Here is a 12,819-nt window from a genome sequence, read left to right on the forward strand (position 1 = left end):
GTGATATGAGAACCCTTTCATGATTCCTGCGTCCCTCCCCTCATCAGACGTGTATTACTGGCCACGTGTGTGTGTGGGGGGGGTGCCCATTCTGGGGTTGTAGTGGTGAGAGGTGTGTTAGAGGAGGGAATGAACCCTGTAGAATCTCGCAGACGTGGGCATTTGACATCCTTCCTGGATCCTCTGGAAACCTGGAAAAACCCTCTGAATCACTTAGGCTGTGGTGGCCACCGGAACCCGCGAGCTTTCCATTTCGCTGGTTTTCTGAGAATCAGAAAGAAGGGTTATTAGCCATTGTGTCTGAGTTCAGAGCATGGGAAGCATCAGGAATGTATTTCATTTTCTTTGGGCGCAGGTACATAAGAGAGCTAAGATTTCCATGGTCTGACTGTTACAGTGCACATCTCCGTGCAAAATTGTCTAAATTGGGAAAATAGCTGAAATACATCATTATTAATTTATAATGGAAGTGAATAGTAGTATACTTACAATTTTTGAATTCTGCGTAAAATACCACAATTCAGATTAGCTTTCAAAGGTGTATTTTAATTTACTCAGTTTTCCAAAAAGTTGAATCTATGAAAAGTGTATGTGACTTTTTTTTTTTTTTTTTTGGATGTAAAGGCCTCATATTTCTATACAATGGTTGTACTATTTTAAGGACTGGTTTCGTACTGAATACAGACATTTGGTTATAAATATACAACAAATGAAAGTACAGCTTGTTTTTATCACGCCAGCCTAAACATTAATTCCAAAAGTTAACAGGGCACCACTAAAAAAAAAATGACAGAATCCTCTCACTCTCAAATATTGATGTAAAAATGTGGGATCGAAATATTAACAATTAGAATTCTACAAGAAATTAAAGGAGTAATAGTGTAGATTGCAACCAAGTGGATGTGTGGTCTCCAAGAATGCGTTATATTTGGGCATTTAGGAATATAATCTATTTTACAACATTACTAGACCAAAGGAGAGCCATTGGTCATCTCCAGAGATGGAAGGCATGCTTGGCAAAATTAGCAATCCTTCTGATTTAAAAACAAACTTTTGGTATACTATAAATGTAGGGATACTTCTCTAGTGGGATTAAAACACATGTATCTCAAGCCACAGCCAGAACTGTTCTCAAGGGTGAAATCCTGGAAGTATTCCTGTTAAAGTCAAGAATGATTCAAGATTGCCTCATTACCACCATCATCCAGATTTCCCTGCAAGTATTAAATCAAGGCAGTGAGCCAGGGGAGCTCTAGCTACAGAAGTACTGGAAATGAGGGAACAAAAGTGATGATTTTCTCCAGAGGATAACATTGTATGCTTAGAGAAATGCTTAGAATTTCCTGAAAATTGTATCATTAGAAAAAAACAGAATGTCCTTCAATTCTATTAGATACAGTAGGAGTTCAACTTGTGGTTAGTTGTAGGATATTGAATATAAATAGCTTGCTTTTTTTTTTTAAGATTGTATTTATTTATTTGACAGACAGAGATCACAAGTGGGCAGAGAGGCAGGCAGAGAGAGAGGGGGAAGCAGGCTCCCCGCTGAGCAGAGAACCCGATGTAGGGCTCGATCCCGGGACCCTGGGATCATTACCTGAGCCAAAGGCAGAGGCTTTAACCCACTGAGCCACCCAGGCGCCCCTATGAATAGCTTTCTTATCAGTGACTGGGTTAGAGGAGATAAGTAACACAAGAAACGATCCCATTTATAAAAGAATATAAAAGGTAAAGTACTCAGGAATAAACTTAGTATTATAAAAGCCTATATATATTTTTAAAAATCTTAAAACTCTTTGGAAGGACATAAAAGACATAAATAAGTAGAAGGATATACATGGTGCTTGAATAGGAAGGTCAAATATAATAAAGATTGAATTTCATCAATATTACTTGAATAAGTATAATATCTTAAGTATAATATCTTAAATATAATAACATTATCTAAATTATTCTATGAATTCAGTTTTATCCCAATTAAGATATCAGTGGGAATTGGCTGGGAGTGCAAACACTGGTAAAATGATACTGAGTTTATCTAAAACAGTGGTTCTCAACTGGGGGCCTTCTGTCCTCCACCCTAAGCCAAGGAGCAACTGGCAATGTCTGCAGACGTTGTCAAAATTAGGGGGGTGCTGGGACGCCTGGGTGGTTCAGTTGGTTAAGCGGCTGCCTTCGGCTCAGGTCATGATCCCAGTGTCCTGGGATCGAGTCCCACATCGGGCTCCTTGCTTGGCAAGGAGCCTGCTTCTCCCTCTGCCTCTGCCTGCCTCTCTGTCTACCTGTGCTTGCTCTCTCTCTCTCCCTCTGTCTCTGACAAATAAATAAATAAAATCTTTAAAAAAAAAAATTAGGGGGGTGCTGCTGACATCTAGTGGGTACAGGTCAGGGATGCTGATCAATATCCTACAATGCATTGGACAGCCCCCCACAATAAAGAATTATCCAGCCCAAAATGTTAATAGTGCCTCTGTTGATAAGCCCTGATATAGAAGACAAAATACTCTAGAATAGCCAGAAAATTTCTTTTTTTTTTAAAGATTTTATTTATTTATTTGACAGAGATCACAAGTAGACAGAGAGGCAGGGGAAGAGAGAGAGGAAGGGAAGCAGGCTCCCTGCTGAGCAGAGAGCCCGATGTGGGGCTCAATCCCAGGATCCTGGGATCATGACTTGAGCCAAAGGCAGAGGCTTTAACCCACTGAGCCACCCAGGCACCCCAACCAGAAAATTTCTAAAACACAGTAATCAAGGGACTAAGTTTAAGCATCTTGTAACTGGAGAATAGATATGCACTTCAGCAGAACAATGGAGAAAGTCCAGATTACACCTAGGGTAGTATAGAGATGGGACAGGATGGGACAAAAGTGGCATTTTTTTTTTTTTTTTTAGATTTTATTTATTTATTTGACAGAGAGAGATCACAAGCAGGCAGAGAGGCAGGCAGAGAGACAGGAGGAAGCAGGCTCCTGCTGAGCAGAGAGCCCGATGCGGGACTCGATCCCAGGACTCCGAGATCATGACCTGAGCCGAAGGCAGCGGCTTAACCCACTGAGCCACCTAGGCGCCCAAAAGTGGCATTTTATATCCAGCTAGATAATGCATTGGAAAATAATGACTGATTGGGTCTTTAGGAAAAAATAAAAAAATAAAGCTGGATCCTGATCTCATCCCTCTCCATCAAAATAAATTCCAGGTGGATTAAAGATTTTGATATTAAAAAGTTCAGCCATGAACATACAAAGAGAAAACCTCAGAGTCAGTTTGTAGTCTTGGCCTTGGAAGGGCCTCTCCAAGTAGAAACAAACACTGCAGCCATGTAAGAAAAGATGAAAAAAAATCACAATAAATATAAAAAACTGTTTTGTAAAAAGTGGGAGTTAATTTGCAATCCATGTAACAGAAGGCATATTTACACAGAGCTTATATAAATCAATAAGAAAAAGAAAATGCAATAGAAAAATGGCTAGTTCACATTAAAAAATAAAGATAGTCACTAGAAAGATGCTAAGTCTCACATAGAGGTAAAGAAATGTAACAAAACAAGAATTGGATGTGCTCTTTCCTCTCACTGATGAGGAAATATGAAAGGCATTTCTGGTGTTATCAAGGGTACAGGGAGCAGGACCCTACCTATAGTTGATATACAAGGACGGTTTGATATTATCTGTCTACATTTGAAATGTGTATAACCTTCCACCAAGTATCTCCTTGGCATTTAATATTACTGATTTACTTGAAAAAAGATGGCAGTAAATATGGACAGTTGAAGCATTATTATAATAGTAAAATACTGGCAACAGGTGTGTATCAGTACAGAACTGGTTACATAAGTGATTTTCGTCCAATGGAGTAGTATGCAGCCATGAAAACGGACACAGTAGGTTTGTATGTACAAATAGGGAAAGATCAAAGTACGTTATAAAGTGGGGAAAAGAACATGGTGCTTATGGTATGACCTCATATGCTTTGATTTTTTTAAAACTATACATTAATTTAATATTTGAAATCATAGCTTTCTTTGTGGAGGGATTAAAAGTGGTTATCTTTGAGGAGTTACCAGAATTGGGTGGGGGAAAGAGACTTCATATTAGATCTTTTTATACTGTTTGAAAATTTTTAAACATATCCATACAATGCTTTAAAAATTAAAAACAGGATATGGGGGGCCTGGGTAGCTCAGTGGGTTGAACTGCTGCCTTCAGCTCAGGTCATGATCTCAGAGACCTGGGATCGAGCCCCACATCAGGCTCTCTAAACTGTAATGGCCTGTTGGGCTGCTAAGGTGCAGTTGTTATTCCTATAGTCCCCATTCGAATGCAGTACGCTCCCTACTTTACTCCAATGAAATTATGTCCTTTGAATTAATACAGTTGAATTTGAAAATTACATTTTGTCACTGGAAACTTACTTTTGAATGTAGACAGTCCTCTGCAATTTTTTAATCAGCTTTTGGACAGCTGCCGCTCTTGGCATTTGTCCCGTGTCCCCAGATTGCTTCATTCACGGCGAATCCAGACCCATGCATCTGCCTGTGAGTCAGCTATGGGGCTGCATGGGAATGGTTCCCATCAGCCAGTGATTCTGGGCTGGAGGGACTCCTACCCCTGCAGGGCCTAGGAGTGTGAGGTGGTCACTCAAATATGGGATCACATTTTTTTTGTTTTTACACACATGAGAAACAGGGAAACGAAAGTGCTGGTACTGGTAATAGGTGTGGGTTTTTATATCTCAGTATCATGGAGACAAAGATGGGAATGATTTAGTATATCAGAAATGGCAGCCCCATTGGATGCCAGACTTTACTGGACTTCCATCAGTTCTCTATATGTTGAGCCATAAAGAAAAAAAAAAAAAAAAAAAAAAAAAAAACTAAAGAAAGGCCAGACAAGTTTGACTTTGTAACTCCCATGCCCACCCAACGCTTCCACGTCCAGCATCCTCTCCTGCTTGTTTTCTAGATCAATATTGCCAACCTGTCTGCGTTATAGCCCAGAGACACTCTTCCTTTTCTCCCTCTGGTGCTCTTTGTGTATATCTCATCTTACCCTATAGGAGTAGCTTTAGAGAAGGGAGTGGTTCCTTGTCTGTGGGCGGCTGCCCTCCCTGCTTACCCAGTGGACCCCTCATCCCAGGGTCCCAGGAAATGTGAGCGCCCACAAAACTATAAAGGAATCCAGCCACTAGGTGGCAGCCTTGTCAAAAGTCCGTTGTGCCCTTCCGTTCTGAGCCCGGGTTTCTGAGCAACCGGGTAACTACCGGACTTAAGGAAACAGCCCTTCTTTTGCTCATTCATTAATTCAGCAGATATTTCTGAGTGCTTTCTATGTGCCCAGCACTGTTCTAGGGAAAAGGACAGAGACGCCTCTGTCCATGGAGCCGCGTAGACAGGACGTGGAAGAGATGATGACGTCAGCTGGGTAGAAGGGGGTGACCCATCCAAGAACAGCGAGAGGCTGCTGTGGCTGGAGCCCCATGAGCGAGGACAGCAGTGGGAGGCGGGAGCAGAAAGGCCAAGGAGGAGAAGAGTGACATGATCTGACCTCATTCCGAAGGGAGTCCATGGCTGCTTGCTGAGCGTGGACAGGTGGAGTGGGAGGCGGGACCAGAGGCTGGCAAGGAGGTGGCTTGGGCTGGGTTGGTGCCGTGGAACTGAGAGCCGCAATTAGCTTCTAGGTGCATTTTGAAGGGTAGAATCAACAGTTCTAAAAGGCCCTGATGGGTTCTTTTTTGTCGTTGTTTTAATTGATTTATCGGAGAGAGAAAGTTTGAGTGGGGAGGAGTGGCAGAGGCAGAGGGAGAAGCAGACTTGTTGCTGAGCCGGGAGCCGGATGCGGGACTCTATCCCATGACCCCAGGATCATGACCTGAGCCGAATGAAGGCAGATGCTTAGCTGACTGAGCCACCCAGGCATCCCTGAATTTCCTTCCTTCTTTAATGCTGAAGACTATTACGTTGTATGCATACACCATATTTTGTGTATCCAATCATCCATCAATGGATATCTGTGTCATTTTCACCTTGTGGGTACTGTGAAGAGCATTACTATGAACTTGGGTTGCAGACAGCTCTCTGAGTCCCTGCTCCTGATCCTTTGGGTTTTCTGCCCCCGAACAGGGACTGCTTATTCTCCCAGTGGGTTTGAGGTAGGTGGAGGGTCAGATTTCTGCTCATAGTATCTGTGGGGCTAGTGAGATGAGATCTGATGGGTGCCCAAGGGATGACCTTGAACACCAGTCCCTTCTGGAGACAGCGCTTGGCCGGAGGGAGGTTCCTGGAGCCACACCGATGAACGTTACAAAAACTGGCGCTACATGAGAGTGTTCATTCAGACCATTCTATACATAGCACACGTGGGAAGGAAAAGAATGGCGTTATTTTAAACTGATACCAGTGTTTTCTCAAAGTTAAGGAAAGGGAACGTTTCATGCCAGCTGTACCTTGGCCAATCTCTGTGTTAATGCTCATGGACTCTCAGACATCTCAGAGGACATTCCAGCATCAAAGCAGGCTCGCATCCAAAAAGGCATTCATGTCCTCGCCTGCCCATGTGCCTATCCGTTCCCGGTTACCTGCATCAGACCCGGCATACCTGTGGCTCCAGCCTAAGATGCTTGTCCTCTTTGATGTGGGAAGGCACTAACGCCTCTAACTCAGAAGGTGGACAGTCTTATTGCCAAGTTACGTGCGAAGAAACGGGCTCATGTGGGTTTGGCTGTGTTCCCAAACTCACATCCAGTCCAGATTCTTTCCTCTGTGACGTCGTCATTTGCTGGGGGGTGGGGCAGCTGTCTGCACGCCCATGTTCATTGTGATGTTTTTCACAGTATCCACGAGGTGAAAATGACACAGAGGTCCATTGATGGATGAATGAAAAAACAAAATATGGTGTATGCATACAATGTAATAGTCTTCGGCATTAAAAAGGGAAGGAAATTCAGGGATGCCTGGGTGGCTTAGTCGGGTAAGCATCTGCCTTATTTTCTTCCCCTGTTAATGGAAGAATTAACATGTTCATTAATATATGTTCGAACATAAATGTTCGTCTGTTAATGGAATCCCTACCAATAGCTCATATTCTTTGCACACTGTGTGCTAACCACTGTCCTAAGTACTTGATACGTATTATCTCCTTTGGTCTTTACAATAACGCTAGGACCTAGGATCATCACTATCCTTGCCGCTTTATAGATCAGAGACATTATGCAGACCGTGCAAGTTCGTGCTTTGAAAATATTGGAACCACGATTTGCCGATGAGGAGACAGGGCCCGAGAGACTGTGGCACAGGTGGGCTTGCTGGCATGAGAGTAGAGGTAGAAGGATGTTGGAGGTCTCGGAACTGAGAGGCCAGAGGGTGGGTGGGTCGGTCCCTGGCATGGGGCGGCGGTGGGGCGGGGGGCTTCGTGAGCCAGGATGTAGAGGACTTGACAGATTGGGATGGGGGTGGTCAGTGGATGACAAGAAGAGAAAAGAGGATGCCGGGTGTCACAGCATGAACCTCAGACATGGAGGTGGTGCCTTTCACAGGGCAGAAGAGAGACCGTTGCAAAGTGACATTGGGGGTAGTGAGGACACCCACACCAGCTCCTGGCCCACGTTTTCCGGAAATGTGAGAAAAGGAACAGACCGACTGGAAAGGGAAGCTGTGGGAGTCATTCAGCCTCAGAAGTGATGGGACATTCAGAAAGGAGGCTCAGGGTAGGGGGTGTGCTGATTTCAGCTGTGAGTTCTTGAGGGCCCTGAGGACAAAGGAGGGGCACCGCATCTACTTGGGGATGAGAGCCTGCAGAAAATCACAGACTGCCAGGAATGAGGTTTTCTGTTTCATTCTTTTTTCCTATTTCTTTCTTTCTTTCTTTCTTTCTTTTTTTTTGTAATATTACACGGATCACTTATTAATGAATACATTTTGTGGTTCAAAAAAGTTAACATTTTAGATTAAGCATTTTCGTTTGTCTTTATCTTTTCCTACATTTAATTCATTTTTTTATTTGGTAAGAACACTTCACATGAGATGGACCACCTTCCCAAATCGTTAAGCATGCACAATGTTGTAGGGCAGATCTCTGGAACCCTGCACCCACTGAACAGCAACTCCCAGCACCCCCTCTGCCCATCCCACCCCCTGCCACCGTTCTACTCTGCTTCCATGTAGAGAAGACTCTGGCTCTCTTCCATAACCCACATAAGTAGATTCATACGTCATGTGTCCTTCTGTGATCAGCTCATTTCACTTAGTGTGTCTTCAGGGTTCACCCATGTTGTACCCTGTGTAAAATGTCCTGCCTTTTAAAGGCTGAGTCACATTCTACTGGACATAAGCACCACATTCGCTTTATCCCCCCCATCATCGAGGAACCAGGAATGTGTTTTCACTTCTGGCAGTGCGTGGGGTAGCCCCACGGTGGTGGAGGTTTTGAACTTGGTACTCATGTTGATGAAGTCCTGGATTCTTATCTTAGCTTGATGGTACTCTGTGGTGGTTCTGTGGCATTGCACGTCCCGATAGTGTGTGGTCAGTCAGGACTTGGGCGTGGGGTGAGGGTTTTTCTCTGACTTTGCACAGAGATGCAAAGGTGGAGAGCTGGCTTGGGCTTTGCCCACCTGTTCTGAGTCCTCCTTTTCTGTGATTCTCAGAGCGGGGACCTCTCCCTGCATCTCCCCCAATAATATTGACATTTTTATACTCTTTCCATTCAGAAATGTGGCTCTCTCTCCATTTTTCTGAATTCTCCTATTTGTCTTTCTGTAAAGTCTGGTCTTCTCTTCTTTTTCCTCCTCTCGCTGTTGAGTTTATGTCAAGGTTTTATACTTTTATTACTATGTGGATGGGATTCCATAGTCATTTTTTTTTTAAGTAAGCTGTAGGCCTAAGGGGGGACTTAAACCCATGATCCCAAAATCAGGAAGTGCATGCTCTACCTACTGTGCCAGCCAGTCATTTTTTAAAATATGGAATGCTTCATAAATTTGTGTGTTATCTCCCATACTAACCTCTGTGTCATTCCCATTTTAGAATGTGTGCTGCTGACATGAACACTCGTATTTTTTTTTAAGATTTATTTATTTATTTATTTGAGAGGGAGAGATGTGCAGGGGAGCGGGGAGAGGAGGAGAAAGAGAGGGAGAGAGAGAATCCTCAAGCAGACGCCCCACTGAGTGTGGAGCCTGATGTGGGGCTCGATCTCATGACCCTGAGATCATGACCTGAGCCGAACCCAGGGGTCAGACACTTAGCCGACTGAGCCACCCAGGAACCCTTCGTTGTATTTTTTTTTTTTTAAGATTTTATTTATTTATTTATTTATTTGACAGAGACACAGTGAGAGAGGGAACACAAGCAGGGGGAGTGGGAGAGGGAGAAACAGGCTTCCCGCAGGGCAGGGAGCCTCATGTGGGGCTTGATCCCAGGACCCTGGGACCATGATCTGAGCCGAAGGCAGATGCTTAACGACTAAGCCACCCAGGTGCCCCCTTTCATTGTATTTTTTAAATATGTACTTTCCTAACATTTAATTTGTAACTCCCTCCCTCCCTTACTGATGCCAGTAGTTTCCTTCAATGAACGGGTTCTCATTGATTTTCATACGTTTTCCAAGTGGATGATTGTATCAGCTCTAGATAACAATGCTTTTTGTCTCCTCCATGCCAGTAATTGTGCCTTTTTTGTTAAGTTTTTAATTTTAATTCCAGTGTAGTTAATATACAGTGTTATATAGTTTCAGGTGTACAATACAGTAAGTCAGCGACTCTGCTCATCATGATAACTGTCCTCTTACTCTCCGTCTCCTCTTTCCCCCATCCCCCATCCTCCCCACTCCCCCCTCCCCTGGTGACCACCAGTCCATTCACTAGAGTTAAGAGTCTGTTTCTTGGTTTGCCTCTTTCTCTTTTTTTCTCCCTTTGTTTATTTGTTTCACTTCTAAAATTTTCCACATATAACTGAAATCGTATGGCATTTGTTTTTCTCTGACTTATTTCACTTAGCCTTATACCCTCTAGCTCCATCCGTGTCATTGCAAATGGCAAGATTTCCTTCTTTCTTATGGCTGAGGAATATTCCGTTGTATATATGTACCGCATCTTTTTTTTTAAATATTTTTAAAAATTATTTATTTGTTTATTTGTTATAGAGAGAGCACAAGCAGGCAGAGTGGCAGGCAGAGACAGAAAGAGAAGCAGGCTCCCTGCTGGACAAGGACCCTGATGCAGGACTCGATCCCAGGACCCTGGGATCATGACCTGAGCTGAAGGCAGTGGCTTAACTGACTGAGCCACCCAGGTGCCCCTATACCACATCTTCTTTATGCATTCATCTGTCAGGGGACACATGGGCCATGTCCACAGTGGGCTATTCTAGTAGATAATGCTGCTCTAAACATAGATAATGGTGCCTGTATCCTTTTGAATTCGTGTTTTTGTGTTTTTTTGAGTAAATACCCAGTATGATACCTAGATCTTCAGGTAGCTCTATTTTTAACTTTTTGAGGAACTTCCATACTGTTTTCCAGAGTGGCTGCACCAGTTTGCATTCCCACCAACCGTGCAGAAGGGTTCCTTTTTCTCCACACCCTCGCCAACACCTGTGGTTTCTTGTGTTGTCGATTTCATCCACTCTGACTGGTGATATCTCACCGGAGTTTCAGTTTGCATTTCCCTGATGGTGACTGACGTCCAGGGGTTACATCTTTTATTTCTGTTTTTTGCTGTATTGTGTGGGCCACCCAAGTTGTATTAAATGCTAGCGATGTCCTTGTTCTCATTTTGCTGTGACTGCCTTTGCCATTAAATAGTACACAGAAAGTTTGCTCGAGATAATGTGTGTGCACGTTCAGTTCTCGCTGCCTTGTTTTGCTCAGAGTTGTTAATAGGATTGGTGGCGGGTTGATTAAATACCCTCCCAGTGGCCTGTTACACTTTGATTGTTGCTTTTCTTTTCACTCTGGACTCTCCCCTCAGGAGAATCACATATGTCTATGTTTGGTCTTCTGGGTATGTCTTCCACATTATATATTTCCTTCGATTCTTTAGGTGACTTTTCATTCATCTTCTGATTTCTTTTCTTCCCCTAAGATTTATTTATTTATTTGAGAGTGAGAGAGCGTGCACAAGCAGGAAGGGCAGAGGGAGAGAGAATTTCAAGCACACCGCACTGAGTGTGGAGCCTGAAGGGGGGCTGGATCCCAGGACCCTGATACCATGACCTGAGTTGAAACCAGGAGTTGGAGACTTAACTGACTGAACCACCCAAGTGGCCCCGATCTTCCGATTTCTAACCGTTTACCACCTAGTATGTTTATTGAGTGTTTCTTTACTTCACCTATTGTGTTTTTAATCGTTAGGCTAATTTCTCTGATCTCAAATTGCTTCTCCTTCATGACTCCTTGTTCTACCTCTGAAGCTACAAAAGCTCCTTGAATTTGGGGATGCGAGTTAAAGATTTTCTAAAATTTCCTGTTTCTTCCAATAACTTTGTTTCACAGGTGCATGTTTACCTGGGTTTCTCTGGTGGTTCCCCTTTTTATGAACTTCCAAAACTTTCCATATACACCCAGTGATTTTTTTCTAGGTTCGTTCTTTACAGAAGGAAGTCTGTGTTTGGAAACAAAAAGGGATTCCTTGTAGAGGATACCACTGAAGTGTAAGGTCATATCTTTTATGCCCAGTTGAAGGAAGAAGGAAGAACGTTTTTGCATGGGTCAGGGTGAGAGTGGGGCGGGTACTAGAGCTTGAAGTAAGTTTTGCCATTTTTTTGGTTTTAGTGTTGCGTTGTTGTTTTCATCTCTGCCAGAAGGTGGAGCTAATTTCACCCTCTTGCTTGCTCACAGCTCATGCTGTTAGCTGGTCCTGGCTTTGTTGCTCTTGTTAGCGTCTCTCCGGCCCCCACCTTATTTCCGGTGCACAGCTTTGCGAGTGGAATTCCGCCAAAGAGAAAGGAACACCAGAGTGCTTTCTGGAGGTCCACCTTGCTGGACCCGCTTCCACTTTTTAATCAACGAATATTGCAGACTTTAATATCCTGATATGAAATCCACTCATACTATAACTTACCTATAGGCATTACTGAAAAAAGATCAGTATCACGCCCTACCTATAAGGTACAGGAAAAATAAAAGGAAAAGAACTTCTTACCAAATACCATGTTGTTTTCAATCTGTAAATGCTGGAGGCGGGGTGCATATAAACAGGTCTGAGTAAGGGGGTTCAAACACCCACGCAGTGCTGACACCAGTTACTCTCTATAATGCTGGCAACTCAGGGTAAACCGAGCCACGCAAAGTGCTGTCTTCCATCAGTGTGCTGGTTAGTTGCATTTGTAGAAAATTCTAGAAAATTCAGTGTACGGTCACATTGTGTAAAGACTGTTTTTATGTTGCTAAGTAAAACCGAGTAAGCTTCTGGGCACAGATCATTATAAACAGTTTTTTTCATCTCCAAGAGGCTGACCTGCCCTAAGAAAGGAGAGTGGGCAGGGCAGGCACACCCTGACATTAGCAAGGCCTGGGTCAAGAACACAAATGCATTCCCACTGTTTATTCCTCCTGTTCTGATCAGTAATGAAATATCCTAGTAAAGAATATGAAAAGTCCAGGATTTCAGATGACCCATTAGGTTGTAGGTTTGATGAAAATAATTTTCTTGGTCATTTTCATTGTTTTATCAGGAATGATTGAATTTTATGTGGCAAAGTTTGTTCTTTTTTTTTTTTTTTTTAAATTTATTTATTAGACAGAGATCACAAGTAGGCAGAGAGGCAGGCAGAGAGAGAGGAGGAAGCAGGCTCCCCGACGAGCAGAGAGCCCGACGCGGGGCTCG

At 43.4% G+C, this 12,819-nt stretch overlaps 1 protein-coding gene and 1 long non-coding RNA gene across 12 annotated transcripts in view; both read left to right on the top strand.

Annotated features, from left to right (window-relative positions):
* SPECC1 (sperm antigen with calponin homology and coiled-coil domains 1) overlaps positions 1–12,819 on the top strand; it is a 226,957-nt gene that overhangs the window by 36,038 nt on the left and 178,100 nt on the right. The gene's annotated exons all lie outside the window — the stretch shown is intronic.
* LOC125087681 (uncharacterized) lies at positions 2,734–8,180 on the top strand. Its single transcript, XR_007123488.1, has 6 exons — positions 2,734–2,867; positions 3,076–6,147; positions 6,409–6,661; positions 6,829–6,965; positions 7,158–7,290; positions 7,531–8,180. It is a non-coding gene; the product is annotated as an uncharacterized LOC125087681 (long non-coding RNA).

The sequence above is a fragment of the Lutra lutra genome, chromosome 16, assembly GCF_902655055.1.
Source record: "Lutra lutra chromosome 16, mLutLut1.2, whole genome shotgun sequence".
In the NCBI taxonomy this organism is placed as follows: Eukaryota; Metazoa; Chordata; class Mammalia; order Carnivora; family Mustelidae; genus Lutra; species Lutra lutra.